The 22159-nt window shown below is 39.0% G+C and overlaps 1 long non-coding RNA gene across 2 annotated transcripts in view; it reads right to left on the reverse strand.

Annotated features, from left to right (window-relative positions):
* LOC124866980 overlaps window positions 1-22159 on the reverse strand; it is a 39481-nt gene that overhangs the window by 10259 nt on the left and 7063 nt on the right. Inside the window, exons 2-4 of one of the 2 annotated variants that reach the window (XR_007037960.1) lie at window positions 19608-19639; window positions 18651-18950; window positions 1109-1191 (exon numbers count right to left, since the gene is read on the reverse strand). This is a non-coding gene — a long non-coding RNA (uncharacterized LOC124866980). Of the gene's footprint in view, window positions 1-1108; window positions 1192-18650; window positions 18968-19607; window positions 19640-22159 lie in introns of both variants that reach the window. The other variant, XR_007037959.1, reaches the window with a different exon arrangement.

A 22159-nucleotide genomic window follows, 5' to 3' on the forward strand; every position in this document is an offset into this window, starting at 1 on the left:
GGTTTCTTGAAGGCAAGGTCAGATATCAGACTAAATAAGGGTAAAAACTGCACAGAATGCTAGAACCTGTTCTTTTAGGCACACATTTGTCCACCAGCCTACGACTATCTGAAAAAAACATTACCAGAATATAGACTTTCCAGTGAAATCAGGACATAGAAAAAGTGGGAATTCCTTAAATCACTGCTCCCTATTTGGCTCCCTGTTTCTAAAATTTGTTTTAAATTTGTATTATTTTTTAATAAGGCACTGAATGGTCTTGGACCAAAATACATTTCAGTTGCTTGTCAAGTATGAACCATCTAGACTCCCGAAGTCATTACAGAGCTGCTCATTCAGTGTTCCCAGGACCAGAACAAGCTTCAAGAGTTTAGTTTCTATGGTCTTAAGGTCTGGAACTACTTGATTTTCTTGTGACATTGGTTGTATCAAATCAGGACTGAAAACTATTTTATGATTTCCCATAAAGCTCAACAATTATTTTATAAGTCAATTTTTTATCATGTCTTGGCTATTTATTAGTTTTCCATTTTTTATTTCTGTCAAAGTATCTTTCTTTTAATGTGGTGGTTAAATATATTTATTTTCTTGAATGTACTTTATGTTTTAGTTCTTTTCCTTTATTTTCAGAGGGATAAATCGAGAAAACAGATCAGAGTCTATGCTTGTTGGTTTTGTTGTGCAAAAACCATCCTGACATGAAGATTCTTGGTTGGAGTACTAGTTACTGAGCCTGTGTTTTTTTGCAAACCCAGGATGGCAGGACACCAGACAGAAAGACAAGACAGACAAGACAGAAGGAGACAGAACAGCCGCGCAGCAAAGTCTCCTCACTCTGTGAGTCTCTGCGCAATAAAATATTGAGTAGCTTTTGTTTTGCCTAGTTAAACATGCACTGATGTGACACAAACTGTGAACAAAGCCATTTCACACGCACGGGAATCCTCTTTTTGTATAATTCATGATGCAGCAACGAGTACAGCTATGCCTCACAGTTTGTTCTCAACATAAAACATCTAGAAAATACCTGCTTTAAAAACATTTACCTCAGTAAATATAGCAACAAAAAAAAAATCCTAATGACTGAATGTGTTAAAACAAAAACTACCTGCTTCATCTCGCTTAGGTGGTTGTCTTCTTCAGAGTAAAAGAGGACTTTGTTGTTTGGCTGGCTTTTCTGTGACACCCATTCTGCAAACAAAGAATTGGTTGGATTAGTTTACAAAGAAGGATGACTCCAGAGACATTTCTAACTTTTTTTTTTTTTTTTGCATTTGTAGCAGGTTTTCATGGTGAAAAGAGACAACATAGGCATAATCTGACACTTATTTAGATGCAAGTTCAGATGTTTTTCCAACATGTAGGTCAGTCTCTGGTCCCCACTGTATTTCTGACCAGTGCCAAAATGTGGTTTAACCTTATTTAGACCCAAGCCTACTTAGAGAAATCCCCCCTCAAATAGAAAGTTTTAGAAAAAGTCTTTTGGAAAACTTTAAACTATCCACAAAGCATTGTTTCTCACTTCTGAAACTTCTGGAAGAAAGTATAAATATTAAAAAATAAAAAACATTAGAGGATAAATCTCACCTTTAACTGTAAATCTCACTTTAACTTTATCACACTAATCAAAAATTGAAAAGTACTAACGTAGCAAGGGATCTGAAAGGAAATTATTACAGAACCTCATATATCAAAAGGCTTTATGAGAGGAAAGAAACATTGTGATGTAAAACAGTTATTGGTAATAGTTTCATTTTTTCTTAAGGCAAGTTAAGGCTGCTAATCAGAACAGCTCTATTTGAAGCTTTAAACTGGATTTTTTTATGTTAAAATCACAACATCCTGACATTAGAAGCTACTGGATTTGATTACCACCTTAAAAGCTAATGGGTCATTCAGTTTTAAGGCTGAATTTACTAACAATGTGTCAATACACAGAATTAAACAGCAAACAGGTGCCTTGCAATATATATATATATATATATATATATATATATATATATATACATATACATATATATATATATACAGGTCCTTCTCAAAATATTAGCATATTGTGATAAAGTTCATTATTTTCCATAATGTCATGATGAAAATTTAACATTCATATGTTTTAGATTCATTGCACACTAACTGAAATATTTCAGGTCTTTTATTGTCTTAATACGGATGATTTTGGCATACAGCTCATGAAAACCCAAAATTCCTATCTCACAAAATTAGCATATTTCATCCGACCAATAAAATAAAAGTGTTTTTAATACAAAAAACGTCAACCTTCAAATAATCATGTACAGTTATGCACTCAATACTTGGTCGGGAATCCTTTTGCAGAAATGACTGCTTCAATGCGGCGTGGCATGGAGGCAATCAGCCTGTGGCACTGCTGAGGTCTTATGGAGGCCCAGGATGCTTCGATAGCGGCCTTTAGCTCATCCAGAGTGTTGGGTCTTGAGTCTCTCAACGTTCTCTTCACAATATCCCACAGATTCTCTATGGGGTTCAGGTCAGGAGAGTTGGCAGGCCAATTGAGCACAGTGATACCATGGTCAGTAAACCATTTACCAGTGGTTTTGGCACTGTGAGCAGGTGCCAGGTCGTGCTGAAAAATGAAATCTTCATCTCCATAAAGCTTTTCAGCAGATGGAAGCATGAAGTGCTCCAAAATCTCCTGATAGCTAGCTGCATTGACCCTGCCCTTGATAAAACACAGTGGACCAACACCAGCAGCTGACACGGCACCCCAGACCATCACTTACTGTGGGTACTTGACACTGGACTTCTGGCATTTTGGCATTTCCTTCTCCCCAGTCTTCCTCCAGACTCTGGCACCTTGATTTCCGTATGACATGCAGAATTTGCTTTCATTCGAAAAAAGTACTTTGGACCACTGAGCAACAGTCCAGTGCTGCTTCTCTGTAGCCCAGGTCTGGGGAATGCGGCACCTGTAGCCCATTTCCTGCACACGCCTGTGCACGGTGGCTCTGGATGTTTCTACTCCAGACTCAGTCCACTGCTTCCGCAGGTCCCTCCAAGTTCTGGAATCGGCCCTTCTCCACAATCTTCCTCAGGGTCCGGTCACCTCTTATTGTTGTGCAGCGTTTTCTGCCACACTTTTTCCTTCCCACAGACTTCCCACTGAGGTGCCTTGATACAGCACTCTGGGAACAGCCTATTCGTTCAGAAATTTCTTTCTGTGTCTTACCCTTTTGCTTGAGGGTGTCAATAGTGGCCTTCTGGACAGCAGTCAGGTCGGCAGTCTTACCCATGATTGGGGTTTTGAGTGATGAACCAGGCTGAGAGTTTTAAAGGCCTCAGGAATCTTTTGCAGGTGTTTAGAGTTAACTCGTTGATTCAGATGATTAGGTTCATAGCTCGTTTAGAGACCCTTTTAATGATATGCTAATTTTGTGAGATAGGAATTTTGGGTTTTCATGAACTGTATGCCAAAATCATCCGTATTAAGACAATAAAAGACCTGAAATATTTCAGTTAGTGTGCAATGAATCTAAAATATATGAATGTTAAATTTTCATCATGACATTATGGAAAATAATGAACTTTATCACAATATGCTAATATTTTGAGAAGGACCTGTATATATATATATATATATATATATATATATATATATATATATGTATATGTATATATGTATATGTATATGTATATGTATATGTATATATATATACATATACATATATATATATATATATATATATATGTATATATATATACATATGCATATATATATATATATATATATATATATATATATATATATATATATATATATATATATATATATGTATATATGTCTGTGACTGTGGCTACAGTGTCCACACAGTTGCATGCAGTCAGCTTGTTTTGCCTCAAGTGAAGATATAGAGAATAAGTCCCTGACAGCCTCAAGCCTAAAGAACTGAATCCAACTACTTGACTATCTAAACCCTACAGACAGTGAGACAAGGATTCAACAAACACACAGTGATCATCCTGTTGTATGAAATACTATTCAGAAAGACCCAAACAATCTCTCTCAGTCGTGAGCATGAATTATACATCTCTCAGGAGATATGCTCTCTCTGCTTTCTCCCTTTTATTCCCTTTGTCTTTAACTCTTTATAATATTTCAGCTGTGCTTTCTTCTCTCATAATAAATCAACAGCAGAGGATTCAACTAATGAAAGTTAACACAATCAGTCAGTAGGAAAGGTTTTAAATAATCTGCTTCAAAGACTCATGAGCATGACTAAGCAGAGCAACTGAAGGATGCAATTTTATTCCCTCATTAATACCTCTTTGTCGACTTGTGCTAAATCAGGTTTTTCTATTTGTGTGCCTGCATGTCTAAATGCGCACTTGTTTTTCTATAAATTAATTCATCTATAAGAGTCAATACCTAGAATAATCTAAAAGATGTTCAGGTGAAATGGTCCAAGTCACTCCTGATGAATAAATAATTTAATTCTTGACACAAGAAACTAAATTCTGCTGACATTCAACAAACACGTTTTCACAAGATATGGAGGTATGCTTCAGCAAACCGACCTGCAAGTATGTATTCTGTGTGTGTTCACATGTGCAGTCTCTTTGTGAGTCTGTTTCAGATAAAACAAACCCTACATACACCAGCCCAGAGACACTCCAAGCATAATTGTGCAGAGTGGCATTTAGAAACACTCACACAACAGGGGTCAATTTCTCTTCAGGTCACTGAGAATGACATCATCAAACTACCATTAACTCTGCAAACAATCCTAGTCCTGCTACAGCTGTACGGACATTGGATTCCTTCAAAACAAACAGCCGTCCCCAGACTTTGCCCTCAATCTAAAACCATAACCTTAAGAGTGAATAACAGAGAAATCTCTATCTAGGTGGGATGGAGTGGAGGTGAGGATGGGAGAACTGCAAATGACAAGGCAAGCAAATTCTTCAAAAACCACTACCCCCCTCTCACCTCCAGACTCCCCTCCTCAATTATAAAAGACATTCAGTTTTCTTCTCAGCTTGAATCTGAACAGACACAAAGAGGAATATAACATAAAGTGCAAAGATTGATTCTTTATTGGTAAGTTGAATGTTTTCAGACAGACTGCCTTATATGATTAACCTGCAACAGAGCCGTTTTTTCACCTTGAGTTGACCTATTAGAAACCACTTTATTGTAACATGTAGGCCTGACTGTGGCCTGGCTTGCACAGTAGGCCAAGGTGTGCGTTTGACACACAAGCATCAGGAAAGTGTCCAGAGGCAGGGCACTGTTTTACTGTAATAATAGCTTGAACTCCTGCAGTTAAATAATTAATGTGCCCTATCCAACACAAAGTGGATGGCATGCAGAAAGCACTCCACTACTCTCCATCTTGCTGACTATTTCCCATTGATAGGCACAATGCACATGATGGTGCTTGTGTTTCTTTGCTTTTATGTGGCCTAGCACTGCATGCTCCTGAAGTATATTTACAGCCTGGTGTAAAAGGGTAAATGATTGCAATTTGCCTTAAATACTAAACCAGAAGCTGTCACATGTATAGCATTAGTAGACATCTCAAGCAGACAGCTGTTTTTATTTGTTTGTGCATTCAAAATATTTTAAGTATAGATATTATTGACAGGCCCTGTTAGTACAGACATGTTGTGTGACATAACCTTTGTTGAGGCCAAAATGTTAATGAAAAAGGCAAAAAATTGATCTAAATGGGCGAATTGACTGTTAACGATTCATTGAGCCCGTGTTGTTCTTCTGTCCTGTTTTTACAAGTAACAATTTTTTTTTGCCACTGAGGTGCAATAAAAGCACAGAGGCTTATTGGAGGTTATGGGAGGAGCAGCCACATGATCAATGCCATCCCAACCCTCCTCTCTTTGCCCCCTCCACCCCTCTTCTTCCTTTCTCTCCTCACCACCTTTCCTCCCAATCAATTACCTTTCCTAAGTAAATAGATCTGTCCCCATGCTCCCTGCTCCCAGCTGGAACCTGATATTCCTCCTCCTCCTTATTGCCCCAGCCAAGTCACAGAGTGAAACCAGATATCTGACAGAACGCTACTGCAAACTCTCCTCCAGAATGTATTGAAGTGCAAAGGCTAAAAAAAGCCCAATGACATCATCTTTGTATTCTTCAGTATTAGGTTTACGTTAATCTGACCTCTGAAAGGGCCAGAGATGTGCAACCTTCTATGTGTGGAAATTAGTGTTAAGGCTCTAAGAATATATAAATATATGTATTATATATATAATATATATTATTAAATATAAAATCATAAAAAAATACAGTTAGCTGTTAATTACTTTACATTGCTCCAAAACCGGTAATGTGAACGTCAGAGTTGTTAAAAAAATAAACTTTGAGCTTTTTTATATTTTTCATGTGTGCCACTGTTTAAAAAAGCAGAGAAACAGAACCTGGACATCATGTGAGGGGATTATTTTCCTCATAATCATAACTAGGCAGGGGTGGTATGAGATTCCCACAGGTTGATAATCCTGACCGAAAATAAAAACATGTAGAATATTTTATTTAAAACAGAAAATCAATAATTACTCTTACAGCTGCAAAAATAATATACTAATTATTAAAATTTTTATAATGGTATTGATATGTATTTATTGTCATTAGGATTTTTGTAAAAATACTAAAACAAAAATAAAGAATAAATAGGCACTAAGTGATTTTGAAGTAATCATGCTAATTCACTAAATACTATACTATAACTTTTGTCTGCTTACCAGAGGTCTTAGTGTTTGTTTGTGGGAAATTTTTATGTACCTTTGTGAAGAAAAAAAACATAAATTTTTAGGTTTTACCGTTTTATTATTATTATTTTATTACCTGGCAAATCCAAATATTTCGCTGCTTCAGAGGTGACACAGCAGAGGGCATTCAGATTAACCAAGTGAACTTCTACTCTGGTTTTATTTAGACCAGCACCTGGACAGTCGGTCTGTCCAGATAAGGCTGGATGTGTTCTGCTTTTATATTTATGAAAATCTGTCTTTTTTTTAAGATAAACACATGCTTAAACACAAGCCCATCTGCACTGTATTTATAATTTTTTAACATCACACAGTTTTAGCTATATACAGTTGAAACCAGATATTTATATACACTGTATGAAGCTTTAAATCCTACTGTCTGACATTAAATCAGACGAAACGTTTTCTGACGTTTCTTCTACAAGCTTTTCACAATAGTTTGCTGGAGTTTTGGCCCATTCCTCCTGACAGAACTGGTGCAACTGAGTCAGATTTGTAGGTTGCCTTGCTCACACACCTTTTTAGCTCTGCCAAATAATTGTCTGTGGGACTGAGATCAGGGCTTTGTGATAGCCAATCCAAAACATTGAATATGCTGTCCCTAAGTCTTTACTTCAACAAAATGTTCTTTCCTCATAATGCCATCTATTTTGTGAAGTTCATCAACGAAACACCCCCACTACATGATGCTGCCACTCCCATACTTGGTGTTCTCAGGCTTGCAAGCTTCCCCCATTTTCCTTAAAATATAACAAAGGTCATTATGGCCAAACACTTCACTTTTAGTTTAATCAGACCACAGGAAATATACCCAAAACTTAGGGTCTTGGTTCCTGACAGAACTTGCAAACTGTAATGTGTTTTGGTAATGTTGCTTCTAGACCGTGCACAGATTTTGCACCAAAAAGTGTTCATCTTGGGCACAAAGTCTCCTTCTTGAACTATATGATATTGAACTTTTCAAAATACATTTATACATGCATATAATTGTTCCATAAGATGAATATGGTACTTTTAGGAAACTGGAAATTCTTCCCCTGTTACGGTTTGCAAGATATAGGACCCCAGAATGCAGACGAGCAGGCAGCGTGACGGTAAGTGCAAAAGATTTAATAACAAAAAAACTCACTCACAGCAGGAGGAACAAAACAACAAACGGGCAGGCATGAGCAAAAAAACAAGACATGATCTGAGAACAAGACATGAGCATGAGAAATGTTTCCGCCACGACTAACTGAACAGGTGTGTATAAATGGAGCATGGTACAGGTGGAAAACAAAACTGATTAACATGGTGCAGGTGAAATGAATAAACTTAATTGACAGACAGAACAAAATGTGGCTGCGGCAAAAACAGAGACTCTAATATACAAACAAAACTTGACAAAACATGAACAAGACTAAAACATGACCAGAAAAATAATAAACAAAAGCATGATTCAAAACTTGAGCAGTGAAAAACATATAAGGAAAAAACCTGAAACCAAAAAACCCCAAATCATAACAACCCCAGGATGAACCAGAGTTGTGGAGGGTAACAATTCTATTCTTCCTGATATCTTGGCTGATATCTCGAGATTTTTCTTTGAGGTCACATAAGAAAGCAGTGCGTGTGAGGGGTTGCCTTAAAATACATATGGAGGTTTGCCTCCATATAACTTATAGCAGTTGTGAATTAATCTATCAGAAGCTTGAAAAGCTATGACATTATCATCTGGGTTTCCTTAAAATGTTTAAAGACACAGTAATCTTTTGTAAACTTGTACAAATATGTTTGTAAACTTCTGATTTTGAAGAAAGCGATAAAGGATTTCTTGAAAAAAATCCCTGTCATTATTCAGACATTTTGCCAACAAAAAATATTTTGGTAATCCTAATTCATCTAAAGCACCAAGCAGTGTTTTGCAAATAAAAATACTCCAGATAAAGCCCTTCCCCCATCATCTTGCTTGTTCAATATACAAGGTGTCTACAACAGGAATCCCCAGGAGTTCTGGAAAACGAAATTGTTCATTCCGTGAGCACCACAGCCAGAGAGAGTGGAAATGCAGGCAGATCCAATCTATATCTCCTGTGACCCTCAGCAACATGTCGTTATACTTGCTAATCAGATTTAGAGACAACAAGTGAAAAGGATGGCCTCTCTGGGCCGTTTGCTTTCACAAATGGATCTGGTTAATATGGGAGATTAATAGACTACTATCTCATCTTCCCTGTGATTGAAACTATGATCTGGTTACTGAAAAACATGATGGATGTTGAGGTAGAGGTACGTGTTAACTCTTTCAAGACAGAAAGCAACATGGCTTAACATATGCAGACCAGCAATGATGATGATGTCTGCAGGGCTGTTGAGTTATTAGCATCAATGTTTGAAATTGATTTTTTTTCAGCTCCCAGATGTGTCAAATTACAATATGAACTAATTCTGGAAGGTTGCCGGGAAGTAATTATGCCTGCCTTGGGTGTTTTGTTTGAGATGCCTGCATCAGTTGAAGGTATTCAATTAGCATGTTTTTATAGGGTGAGCTTCTTTGCAGAGGTCGATACTAGAAATCTCTATGATCTTTCAAATCTAATCAATTAAAAGGATAGTTCAAATTTTCTGAAGTGTGGATCTGTAAAGTTATGAGAAGGCATTATCTGCAGACATTGGTAAGAATTGGCTTGGTTTGAAGAAACTGCTCTGGTGGCCTTCCTTTAATGATTCCTTCTGTGGCTCTGGCCCCTGGCTGGGGGGTGGGCTGCAGTTGGCGGTTGGGTGGGTGGGGCGTAGGAACATGTCTTGTACCTGCATTGGGGCTGCTGGCAGGTTGTGCTTGGCCTGGAGCGGTTGGCCTGCCCGGTCCGGTTACCCGGCTGGTGCATGTTTCCCTCTCATGAACTGATGGGCTGGGGCTGCTGGCACTGGCTCACCTGTGGGGGTGTGCCCCTGTGCTGTGGGGAGGGGATTCATAGCCTTTGGGTTCGGGGACATGTGTTAGATATCTGTGTCCTGGTTGGGGGTGGCCCAGTAGGGATATTCATGATGGAGTTCATTGGGGGTGGCGGGCTCATGGGGTTAGGTTATTCACTGGGGGGTTGGGACTATTTCATCCTGTGGTGGCTCTGGTTGGCGGGCTAGTTTGGACCATGGAGACCCCTCTTTTGTACATGGCCCCCTCTCCAGATGAGGATGGGGGTCGTTGGGGACTAGCCCATTATTTATTATTTGTGTCAGGTTGGATCTTGACCTGCTCCCTCTCCTGGATCAGTTTAGGCCCCCCATCAAATGTGGGGCCTATTTCCTCCCCGCCACACTACCTGCCGGTGGTCGGTGTTTTTGTGGTTCTCGGTGTCCGGGGCTGGGTGCTTTGGTGTGTGCTGGCTAGCTCCTGGTGGCTGCTTGCCAGGGCCTGAACCCCTGGGCTCTATCGGGCCTCTGCTTGGGGAGTGATATGTCCCGGGGTCTTGGGATCCATGGCTGGATCTGCTCTGACGTAAACGGCTGCTGGCGGGGCCTGTGGGCTTGTCGCTGCAGCTCCCTGGGGCTTCTGCACTTTGGCTGTTCCCCTGGGACTCTCCCCTGCTCTTCTCTGGGGGGGTGGCGGTAGTCCCGGCGGTGGTTCTCCTCGGGTTCCTGTGCTCTGGGGGGTCTTTGGATGTCTGTGGCTCGGATCTCCTCCGTATCTGTCCCAGGTCCAGGGGGGCAGGTCTGTGGCTCCTCACACTTGTTATTACATATTTTTATGGAGAAACCTTGTATACACAAGCACGCTCACACTCAGACTCACAGGTGTTTAGAAGCACCAGCTTTCTGGCGACACACCATGGATTAAGCGGTATAGAAAATGACTGACTGACTGGATGACAAAATGAGGATATTACTTAAGACAAATAACAACTAGATTTTTAGTCCTGAATTCTCAGCCTATTGAAATGGCATGTCTATGTACTGTACAGTATATTCACCTAATATTGGGGCGAGGCTCCTTTTGCAAGAATTACTGCATCAGTGTAGCGTAGTATTAAGGCGGATCAGCCAGGACACGACATGGCTCACCAATGTATAACTCTCTGTGGAAACTTAACACTGGACCTCTGTCAGTTTGGAAGCACTCTTCCTTGAGACTCTGGTTTCTTTACTTTCATCAGACATAGTGACTTTGGACCATTGTGCAACAGTCCAATCATTTTACTCCTTCACCTCAGGTAAGACGCTTGTCACATAGTGTCTAGTTAAGGAGTGTCTTATTACGAGGAGAGAAAAATTTGTAGCCCATGCCCTGGTAATGCCCTGGATTGTGTGGTGGCTCTTGAAGCACTGACTCCATCCACAGTCAACAACTTATGAATCTAACCCAAACTCTTGAATGGGGTTTGCTTCACAACCCTCTTAGTAAGGTGGTTACCCATGTACAGTAGCTTGTGTGCTTTTAATCTGCCACAGTTTCTTCTTCCACTTGCTTGGTTTACCACTTGGTGAACTGCCAGATTCTGTAGTATTGACCCTTTGTGGCTTAAAGTTCTTGTAGAGGAGGTGACAGTCTTTTGGACAACTGTCAAATGAGCAATTTTCTAAATGATGTGTACAGCATAAAATGGGCATAACACATCTGTATTAGGAATGCTTTCTTTTAAAAAATGTATCTCATGTAATATTGAAATTTTCTGAGAAACAGAATTTTAAGGTTTTATTAGATGTAAGCCAGGAAAATCAAAATGTATAGAAATTACCATTTGAAATATACTCTATCACTATGTGTGTAATGAATCTATGCGAGTTTCACTTTTTGAATTAAATGGTTGAAGTAAATAACCTTTACAATGATATTCTAATTTATTCAGTTACACCTTGAAAGACCATATATTTTCCCTCCATCAGTCCCAGTCAAAACCGAAGCTTAGGGTGCAACACAGTGATATAATTTTAAGAGAGAAAAAAGCTCCCAGTTACAAACACATCCTCTTATTTCAGCTATATATTCTAGTGTTATTTCTTCCATGATGTGGCTCAATCTGTGTGGAAATCACACAGAGAAACTGTCAACCCAATAGAGCCTATTTAGTTGCTGCAGATTCATAATGACTGGTGCCTTGAAGGCAAACTAATTACCAGGTACTTAACAGTCTGAACCTGTGATGCATGATCTGTAGATGAATTGGATACACTTAACCAATTCCTTCATCTACTTTTATCTATCACATTTTTGCCATTATTTCTCTCACTTCTTATTACTTTTATTATCATCATTGTAATTATTTCTTATTCTCTTTATGTGTCTCCTTTTCATTGTTTTTCCAATGTGATGTTCTTCTGTTTTTCTCCCTTCCCCAGTGTTCTCTCAGGGAACCAGCTGGGAAACTGGCCTTGGGATACGAGCTAGAAGCATGCAACCATATGTTAGATTTTTCAAGGAAGGTGTTTGTGTGCGTGTTTAAAAGCGAAACAAGGGGAAGAATGAGTACTTGCTGAACTGCACTACAGTGTAATAGTTAAGTAGGACATTTATCTGGCAGTGATTTGTCTTCCCCTGTTGTGCTTGGATGTGAGCAACACTGAGAATTTCCCGTTGCCTCCAAACGCAAGCACACACACATACGCTGCAAAATGCACAGGCAGACTGCTGTGAGCGACTTGTTAGAGACACTGACACAGTTGCTCATTAGACAGTTTCTTGTTGGACTGGAGCCAAATATCTGCAGGTCAAAAATCATTGAAGTAACAGGCAATGTAAAACACTGGTGCATGGAAGTACTGAAATGCAGCACAAGACTGTTTCATCATTATTTACCATACTCACATCAAAATTTGTTTATGACTATAAAGAAACCATATACAGAGTTAGCACTCATGCTAAGAACTGCTATGAGATCAATATTTTCTTTACCTTTTCTGCAGCAGGGTTGGGGTTAGATTGTACAGCACAGTGTGATCAGCTGCTTTTAAAACGCAATTATTTAGTAGTTCGTCAATTTTACAATAATTTCAAGTATCTGACTCTCCTACACTGTTATTTGTTGAAATACTAACTTTACTGTTGTCTTATTTTCCATCTGACTTAATTAAGCGTTTGTCGAATGAAAAAGGTGATGGCTTCAAAAAATTAAGTGTCTTTGCTTTGATGCTTTGTCGTATAGGGACAAATAAAGCCACTTTGTTATAAATGTAACAGGAAAGTTTGCTTAAACTACTCCTGATCTACACCAAAGCCCATTCAACACCAAACTATAAAACCACATTCCCATTTTAATATTTCATATCCTATGGTCCATCTTACTTTTGAAAGGCTTAGTCAGCTGTGACTAGCCCACTGATTTGTGAAAAAATGGCAAACTGTAGAGCACCTGCTATTTTGTATTTTTGACAAACATGCTAGACATGCCTATAGGAGTTTTTACCTTGCTTTGCACTTAAATGCACAAAAAACCTCCAAACTAAACAGAGAGAAACAAGACCACATTCCTTTTAATAGCTTAGCAAATGATTGTAGAAGTCTGCCCATCTAAGATGAGTACAACACCCCAATACAGAATGACTAGTCAGGCAATTAAAACAGTTATTTAACATGGCATACATATTCTACATAGTAGAAGAAAACGAGGCGCCTTTTATGGCGAAAAACATACATCCTGTATGGGTGTGATAGTGTCAAGAGCTCATCCAAAAAGTTGCTTGAAACAGTCATGTATGTGACAAAAGAACTGAAATAAAATTTTAGATCCATCCACAACACACCTAAATCAATTAATTGCATTGCCATTTATGGAACAATTGTAAATATGAGGGCTGAATGTGTTTAACAGACACTAAATGTATTAGATGTGTTCTAAGAATCCAACACATACGTTTTTGTATGTGGCGATCTTGTTATCTCACTCATGAATGCAGAAAACCAGGAAACTCCAAGGGGTCCACACATGTTTTCTACTTCTATGTATCAACAAGCGATAACTCCTCAGAAAACTGGAATATTTTTGTAAATATTAGGACATGCCTTGCAGTCCTTTGTCACTCCATCCATACATTTACTTGCACATGCTTTTTCCCCCTAAGGGTAAGAGTAAAGGTCCAGCCTCCATTTCTCATTAACCCATTGGTTGGATAAATCAAAGTCCAGGGCACAGAGGAGACCCTCAGCCTTGGCCATTCAGATAACAAGAACACCCTACACCATTCATAGCCTACAGCCCAGTGATATATGGATCTGCGGAGGCTAATAGCAAAGTATTGACAGGGAAATGGTGTGCTTATCCTGCTCCTGCATGCTGGGGAGATCTCCCAAAAGCAGATGGGATACACATCAGGGAGAGGGAAAGAGGAGGAGGAGGGTGAGCAGATGAGATAGAACTATACTGGGACAAATTAGGTTCTTTATTGCTTTATTTCAGCTAATTTGTTCCTTAGTTTGAGTACAGAAAATAGTTTCCTCTTGTTTATGTGAACCTGTAGGGACTGGTCAATTCTGCAGATGAGCTTTTTTTGGTACATATACTGACATCCAACAGTTAACGTCTACATCACAAGGTGCTGACGTAATGCAGCAGATATCTCTCTGGATATTTGTTTGAGCTATGGGGAACATGAGCACCTCAGATCTGATATTTCACTCATGTTTAACTGCTTTTACCAAGACTCTACAAAATGCAAACATGGCAAAGTTACTAACTTTGCCATGTTTGCAATGAATGAGAACATTTAAGCCTAATTGAATTAAAAGTTAGCAAATCATTGTTAAACATTTTGTCCATAGATGTTAGTACTTCTGTTACAGAGGCACAGTGCATTCTTCATGCCTGCAGACAGGGCTACAGAAATACAAAACACACAGGGTAGTTCAAATAATAAGTTTCTCTAATAGGAGCCAATAGATCACAATTTATCCTTCCTCCCTGTGGTGGAATCTTTAATGCTGGAGTCAGTAGGTTATCGCTGTGGGTGCTGCACCTACATCCCTTATGTGCCAGCTTTATCAAGTACAAGCAATTCTTCTTGTGATGTCGTTGTGGATGCAGGAGATGGGCCTTAATGACCACACTTCATCACCAACCTCAGAGAGGATGTAGAGAGAAACTTGCAGCTTCTGATGTCAGATAAGATGTGAGCAATATTATGTTATTAGACCACCAGGCACGATTTGGTTAAAGCCTGGCTTGAACCACACCTGGAAGTAGTTTAAGGTTATCATCTGATTGGAAACAGACTAAATGCCATACACTACAATCAGGAACTACCATAAAAGCTGAGGGGACAGTGAGTAAAACAGTATTTCCCCAATAATGTGAGGATAACATGTGGATATGTATAACAATATATGAATGAGCCTACAAATGAAGAAAGAAAAAAAGAAAGAAAGAAACAAACAAACAAACAAACAAAGAAAGAAACAAAGAAAGAAACACACAAAAATAAAGAAATAAAGAAAGAAAACCTGTTTATTACTGTCTTTTTATTTTTGTACCTCACAGAAATAAAAGAATAAAGCAATAAAGAGGATTCTTACACAGTGCCTTGCAGAAATAGTAAGAGCCATTAACATTTTTCAATTTTGTCACATTACTACCACAAACCTCTATGCATTTTATTGTCTGTTTTATGTTATAGATCAACACAAAGTAAGCACAGTGAAATGTAACAAGGATTATAGAATATTTTTTCTTCTACTTTTTTACAAATAAAAACCTAAAAAGAGGAGTGTGCATTTTGTATTCCAGCACCTTTACTCTGATGCCCCTAAATGACATCCAGTACTACCAACTGCATTTAGTCACAACTACTTGAGAAATAATCTGTGTAATTTAACCTTAGTATAAATCCAGCTGTTAAAGGCCTCAGGGGTTTGTTAGAGACACTAGTAAACAAACAGCATTATAAAGACCAAGGACTACAGCAGACAGGTCAGGGATAATTTTGTGGGTTAAACAATTGTAACCTAGTATGGTCCAAATTGTAAACCTGGCAAGACATGGATGTCAACCTAAACTGACAAGTCAGGTGAGGGGGACATTAATCAGAGAAGTAGCTAACACCACTAACACCAAGGTGTAAAAGGTGGTGGTGATATCATATTGTGGGAATGATTTTCTTTTGCAGGAAAAGGGAATCTGGCTAGAGTTGATTGAAAGGTAGATGCAACCAAATGCAAGAAAAAAACCTGCTAGGGACTGGGCCCTAAACATACTCACAAAGCTACAATGCAATGGTGGAGATCAAAGCATATTCATGTGTTAAATGACCTAGTCAACATTCAAGCCATGCTCTTCATTTGAATTTAAGCAAGCTTGCAAACAGAATAAGGAAAAATTGTGTAGATGTGATAAGCTAGTAGAAACATAACCCATTAGACTTGCTGCTGTAATTGTAGAGAAAAATGATACTAAAAAGTATTGCCTTAGGGGGGAATGAATACAAGTGCACGCCACACTTTTCAGTTTATAATTAGCCTAAAAGTGTCAAAAATTAGGTTTTCTTTCTCATCCAGCTGACAATTACACACTCCTTAACAGCATAAAAAATACACATAAACTTATGGTTGTGATCTGATAAAATGTTCAAAAGTTCAGTAGATATGACTGCTTTGCTAGGCACTGCAAAACAGACTGCAGTTACATACAAACCCATGAAACCATAGAGATCTGACATGGATTTTACCCCAATGTGAGTTAATGTGAATCTCTAATGTTGTCAGTTCTGTATTAATGAGTAATGGGACAAAACAACACACCATCATACCAATCTGCATGTCTCTGTAGCTCTTAAGGAGGGGCACAAATAACCAAATATACATCTGGACATCAAGTACTGTACTGAGGCCTGTCTATGCTCATGATTACCCACTTGACATCTTTATAGTTTCATGGCAGAGATCCTCTCCAGCAGAAGTAGGCACAGAAAAAGCAAGTGTGCCAAAGTGGCTCTGCAGTGCTGGTGTGGTACATCAGAGTTTTGTGTTGAAATAATTAGCCTGCTTAGCTGCCATCTGGGCTCTATAGTTGCTGCTGTGTGGCATGAGCCAGGTGCTTCATGGGTAATACTACAGAGAGACATGCAGCAGATGCTCATGTGTGGATCTGCCCAGCCTGGCACAGATCTGGATTCAGCTAATCCCTGCTAAATTTTGAGGGCAAACCACTACAGGGAACACAGAGGAGGATGGTTTGAGTATAGCGTCATGAAGCGTGAATCTTTAAAGCGATTAAAGCAATAACAATAATTTGTCGAAATGAAAAGTAAACTTTCTAAAGTCAGCAACATTACATTCTATGAAACTGCATTCGCACAAAGACTAAATCTATGATCTATCCATTTCATCTGACATAAAACCTGAGCCAAACAATCAGTATCCTTATCAGTGCAACACAGGGGCTGTTTAATTGCTGCCCCTTCCCATTTGCAGCTTAAAATCTAAAGAGGTATAAACATTTTTTTGAGCAGTTCAGTAGGCCAGTAACTTGATAAGGTCCCTGGATTTACTCGATGAGCTTAGAAAGTTCCTGAGCAAGCAGCAGGCATGTGGTTGTTGTTCCCAGAGGGCTGGGAAACCGTATCTGCCCTGAAGGAGCATCCTCTTTGGTAAGCACTTCTTATCCAGGCCATCACTGCAGGCCGATAGCAGGAGGGTAATATCCAGTAACTGCAGCTTTATGTGCGATCCAATACTCGGATCAATCTCTAGGACAAGGAGGATTGCCATTAACCCCTGAGATTTCTCTCACTTTATTGTAGATCTTTTCTTTTCTAGCAAAAATAAGAAAATCACAACCAAAATGGAAGAAAATGTACTTCAAAATATGTATAACAGAATTTGTTTTATTTCAAAAAAATATACCAATTTAAATTTATATTTCATAATTTAATGCTAGATCAGCAGGGTAAAGCAAGTATATCTAATTATGAATACACCTCAATTCTCCTTGTAGTCGTGAGTATGTTCTTTGTAGTATGTTCTTTGTAGTATGTTCTTTGTAGTATGTTCTTTGTAGTATGTTCTTGTTTTGCACCGGTGGGGGGGGGGGGGGTGTCTACTTATCTGTCTGCATTCAGGCATGTGCTTAAGAGTGTGTATGTGTAGAGAAAGCCAGAGAGTTCTCAGCAGAGAAAGTGTGAAAAGAAAAGAGACAGTGACTTTGTTTCAAACTCTGGATACTTTTGGGAGTATTGTCCAACACACTCTTCCATGTGACTGAGAGAAAGAAAAGCTAGACTGAAGCCAAGACTCGCTGCGCTGATAGAACATTTCTATCACTAGTTCTGAATATAAATGGATGCCACTGAAATTACTGATCCTTTTATAGAAGGTTGACACTAATAAAAAAAAAAAATGCTAAGGAGGACAATTTGAGATTCAATTATTACATCTTCAAACCTCTAATGTAGACAGCTGTAAATAAAGAAAACATTTTTTTTTTTTTTTCGAGATCATTCAACGGATTCAAGTTGACTGTGCAATAAGATACAATTATTTCTTTAGGTGCAACTAATTGCACAGTATAAATGCCCATTTTACTTTCTTTTGAGAAACTAAATTTGAATAAAAATCAAACAAGAAAATAATAAAATAAAAAACATATATAATTTTACTTTTTTCTTGTGTCATATACTTTATGTCTACATATATGTAATGAATTGTTATTGGTCTTAAATTGTCCCAGTGAGAAATAATAAATCATTCACCTTATGACTATTATATGGTGGCAGAAAATTATACGTAAGTATTTTTCTCAGTACTGTTGATTTTTTCCTGTATAAGCAAAGCGAAGAAACTGACAAAACAAATCTCTAAGAGAGAAAACTGAAGATATTTTTGTACAACAGTACAAAAGTACAACAGACAGACAAGTTGAAAACTGAAAAATAGTTTTCTAAAAAGCAGTTTAGGTCTGCCTAAAAGTGTGATAAGTCCCACTTACCTTCACTGTTTCCCTTAATATGCAGGTCAAGACCCTGAAGCTTGATCGCAGCAGACCAAGAGCGCTGAGCACACCACCTCTTCTCCCCAGCAAATGTCAGAGGCCACTAGGCAGCCGGCTGCTCCTGCCTGCATCACAGTCCACCAGCGTTGGAGCAGGAGAGCTGCCGGTCTGGTTGGCGGCCGGTCAGCCCAGAAGGACTGGTCAGCTGGCCTCGGCAGAGACGAGACGGACAGGCACACGGGGAGAGGAGCTGAGCTGGAGTGGGCTCTGCTGGAAGGCTTTTTCGCCTCTCCTTCCCTGAATGAAAGCAATCCCTAAGAGTGAATGGGTAATGAGAGACTGGCTCCTGAGATTTTAGCTTTCTTAATCATGTTCATAATTAATTCAAGAACATTGATAATTTCATTACATTCTTTTTGTCTTATCAATAAATGATGTGCCTGCACTTTTGGTCTTGTGTATACGGGGAGAGAGGGAGGACGAGAGGGAGAGAGGGACAAGAGAAGTAATACTGCACTAAAAGCACAGGAGATGGAAAATGATACAAACAGGGAAGTGGTAATTATAATCTTTGACCAAGCCACTGGAAGCACAATATGAAGTCAAGTGGGTACAAATAATTAATAAGGCCTCTTGGTGTGTGTGAGTGTGTGTGTAAGCATCTGTGGTAGGTAAACTGGGGGCAGGGTGACAAAAGTCTTGGTTGAACAATATTTCACCAACCCTTGGAGTGGTTTTTTCTACAGTTAAAAAACCAAAACAAAAGCGTATCTTAAACTACACGTTCACATAAGTCTCTAATAGACCACCAATTATACACTCGCATTTAATCTTCACCTTTAAAAAGGGGTAGATGCTGGAGGATGGCTGTCTCATACTGCCCTTCAGACCCACTAAGAGCTCAGATTTCAGAGGCATTAGTGCACCGATGCAGTTTTCAAAAAGACCACTCACCTCCCGCGCTTCTCCGCTCTTCACGTGCCCCTCTGTTAGGTCACAAGAAGAAGAAGGAAAAAAAGAGCAGATCAATCTGTGTAGCACACATAGTTTCCATTTATCTAGCAACAGGAATTATAAGATAATATGCATTTTTAATAGTTCATCCTCAGAATAGAATAGAAATATCCTGTCGAGGAGTGACGGTGAAAAACTAGTCCATGCATTTGTTACTTCAAGGCTGGACTATTGTAATTTGTTACTATCAAGATGTCCACGAAATGCAGTTAAAGGCATTCAGCTGATTCAAAATGCTGCAGCAAGAGCTCTGGTGAAAATTAAAAAGAGAGATATTTCCCCTACTTTAGCTTCCCTTCATTGACTTCCTGTTAAGCCCAGAATAGAATTTAAAATTCTCCTCCTCACATATAAAGCCCTTAATGATCTAGCTCCATCATACATCAGAGATCTGATTGTTCCATATGTTCCTAACAGAGCACTTCGTTCTCAGACTGCAGGTTTACTGGTGGTTCCTAGAGTCTCTAGAAGTAGAATGGGAGGTAGATCTTTTAGTTATCAGGCTCCTCTCCTGTGGAACCAGCTCCCAGTTTTAGTCCGTGAGGCAGACACCCTGTCTACTTTTAAGACTAGGCTTAAAACTTTCATTTTTGATAAAGCTTATAGTTATAATGGCTTAGGTTATCCTGAGCTATCTTCCTTATTTTTTTACCTCTAAACCAGCTCAGTTATGGTTGAGGTGCAAACACACCCTCCATTTCAACTACCTGTATGACCCCCCCTCTTTTCCAATGGTTATGGTCAATCTGACAGAGAGAGGTATCCCAATCGTTGTGGTTTTTAGTATAACAATGGCCATCAGTGGGCTCTAGATGGACACCCTGTCTACTTTTAAGGCTAGGCTTCAAACTTTCCTTTTTGATAAAGCTTATAGTTATAATGGCTTAGGTTATCCTGAGCTATCTCTGTAGTTATGCTGCTATAGGCTTAGGCTGCTGGAGGACATAATGACCACTTTCACTCTCTTTGCTACATTCTCACACTACTCTCCAATTTTGCATTATTTGCTGTTATTTCAGCTTTTAACCTTGTTCTCTCTTTTCTCTTCCTAGAAGCTACACCTGGCCTGACTGTGGCTACCTGTGACACCTTTCTGGAGAGGGGCATCATCCAAGCTTCTGCTGGCAACAACTTAATGCTCACCCTCTACCGATGAGCCACATAGCCCTGTCTTTCAGTGTTTAACCCTTTCTTTCTCCTAGACATGGAAATTGACTGAGTTTAACTGTAACTAACTCTATGTGCTCTCTTTCACACTCTAACCTTGAAAACTGGCTCAGAGTTTATCTGTTCTTTCTTTCTTGGTGAAACAACTAAAGGAGCTACATCCATTAACATTTACTTTTCCTTCTCATGGAAAGTACTCCTGAATCAGTGCTTCTTTGTTCTCTTTGTGTCTCTGCTCTGTTCTCTCAAACCTGTGTCGGTCGTGGCAGATGGCCGCTCACACTGAGCCTGGTTCTGCTGGAGGTTTCTTCCTGTTAAAAGGGAGTTTTTCCTCTCCACTGTCGCTACATGCATGCTCACTATGAGGGATTGCTGCAAAGTCAACGTCAGTGACTGTCCACTGTCTCTACATGCTCATCCAGGAGGAGTGAATGCTGCAAGTCACTGACTGGATGCAATCTGCTGGGTTTCCTTAGACAGAAAACCTTTTTATCCAATTTGAATAAATAACTGAATCTGACTGCACTGTTCAATGGTTAGGATTAATTGGATTGTATGTACCTGACTTTTGTGAAGTGCCTTGAGACAACATGTGTTGTGAATTGGCGTTATATAAATAAAATGAATTGAATTTAATATTAAATAACCCTTCACCTCTTTGCGTGCTATGAGACTACACTTTATAAGTTGAACTTTCTGTTTAAAGCTGATCTGAAAATAGTCAAAGAGAGAGGAGGGGAGAAAAGAGGATGTAATGGATATCCTGGTGTCCTAAAAATGGCTTTGACAATGATTGAGGGTGAGGAAGATTCTGACTCACAGCCCTCTCATTTGGTCTGAAATACGACAATAGATGGATGGCTACAAGCTGTGTAATCTGACAGTGAGAGATTGACAATGCTGCTGAAGGTCTAATCCTATACCTCTAAATACTGTAGCGGATTTTGGTGATGTATTGTAATCCATTTGAGGCAATGGATATATTTAAAACAAAAATGAAGTACTCCTTTAATCTTCAGGAACTTTTCAGTCTACAATGCAGCTTTTATCAAGAACCAAACATTTTTTTGTAGTTATTTCTTTTACGCTTGTGACAAAATTACCAATTTGAAGAATTTTTGCATAAAATTGGGATCATTTGACAAAAAAGCAGTGCTGCAATACAACTGTACGGCCATGCAATTTGTCTTTTTCTAATGGATTTCCAGCTTGTGACACGCTACAATATAGATTCGTAAAGCTATATGAGGCATTAGAGATTCAAGTACTTTATGTCCTATTTATTCCTTATGTGCCACAGGCCCCCCGTCTTGAGATATGACCAG

This window comes from Girardinichthys multiradiatus, chromosome 4 (genome assembly GCF_021462225.1).
Source record: "Girardinichthys multiradiatus isolate DD_20200921_A chromosome 4, DD_fGirMul_XY1, whole genome shotgun sequence".
In the NCBI taxonomy this organism is placed as follows: Eukaryota; Metazoa; Chordata; class Actinopteri; order Cyprinodontiformes; family Goodeidae; genus Girardinichthys; species Girardinichthys multiradiatus.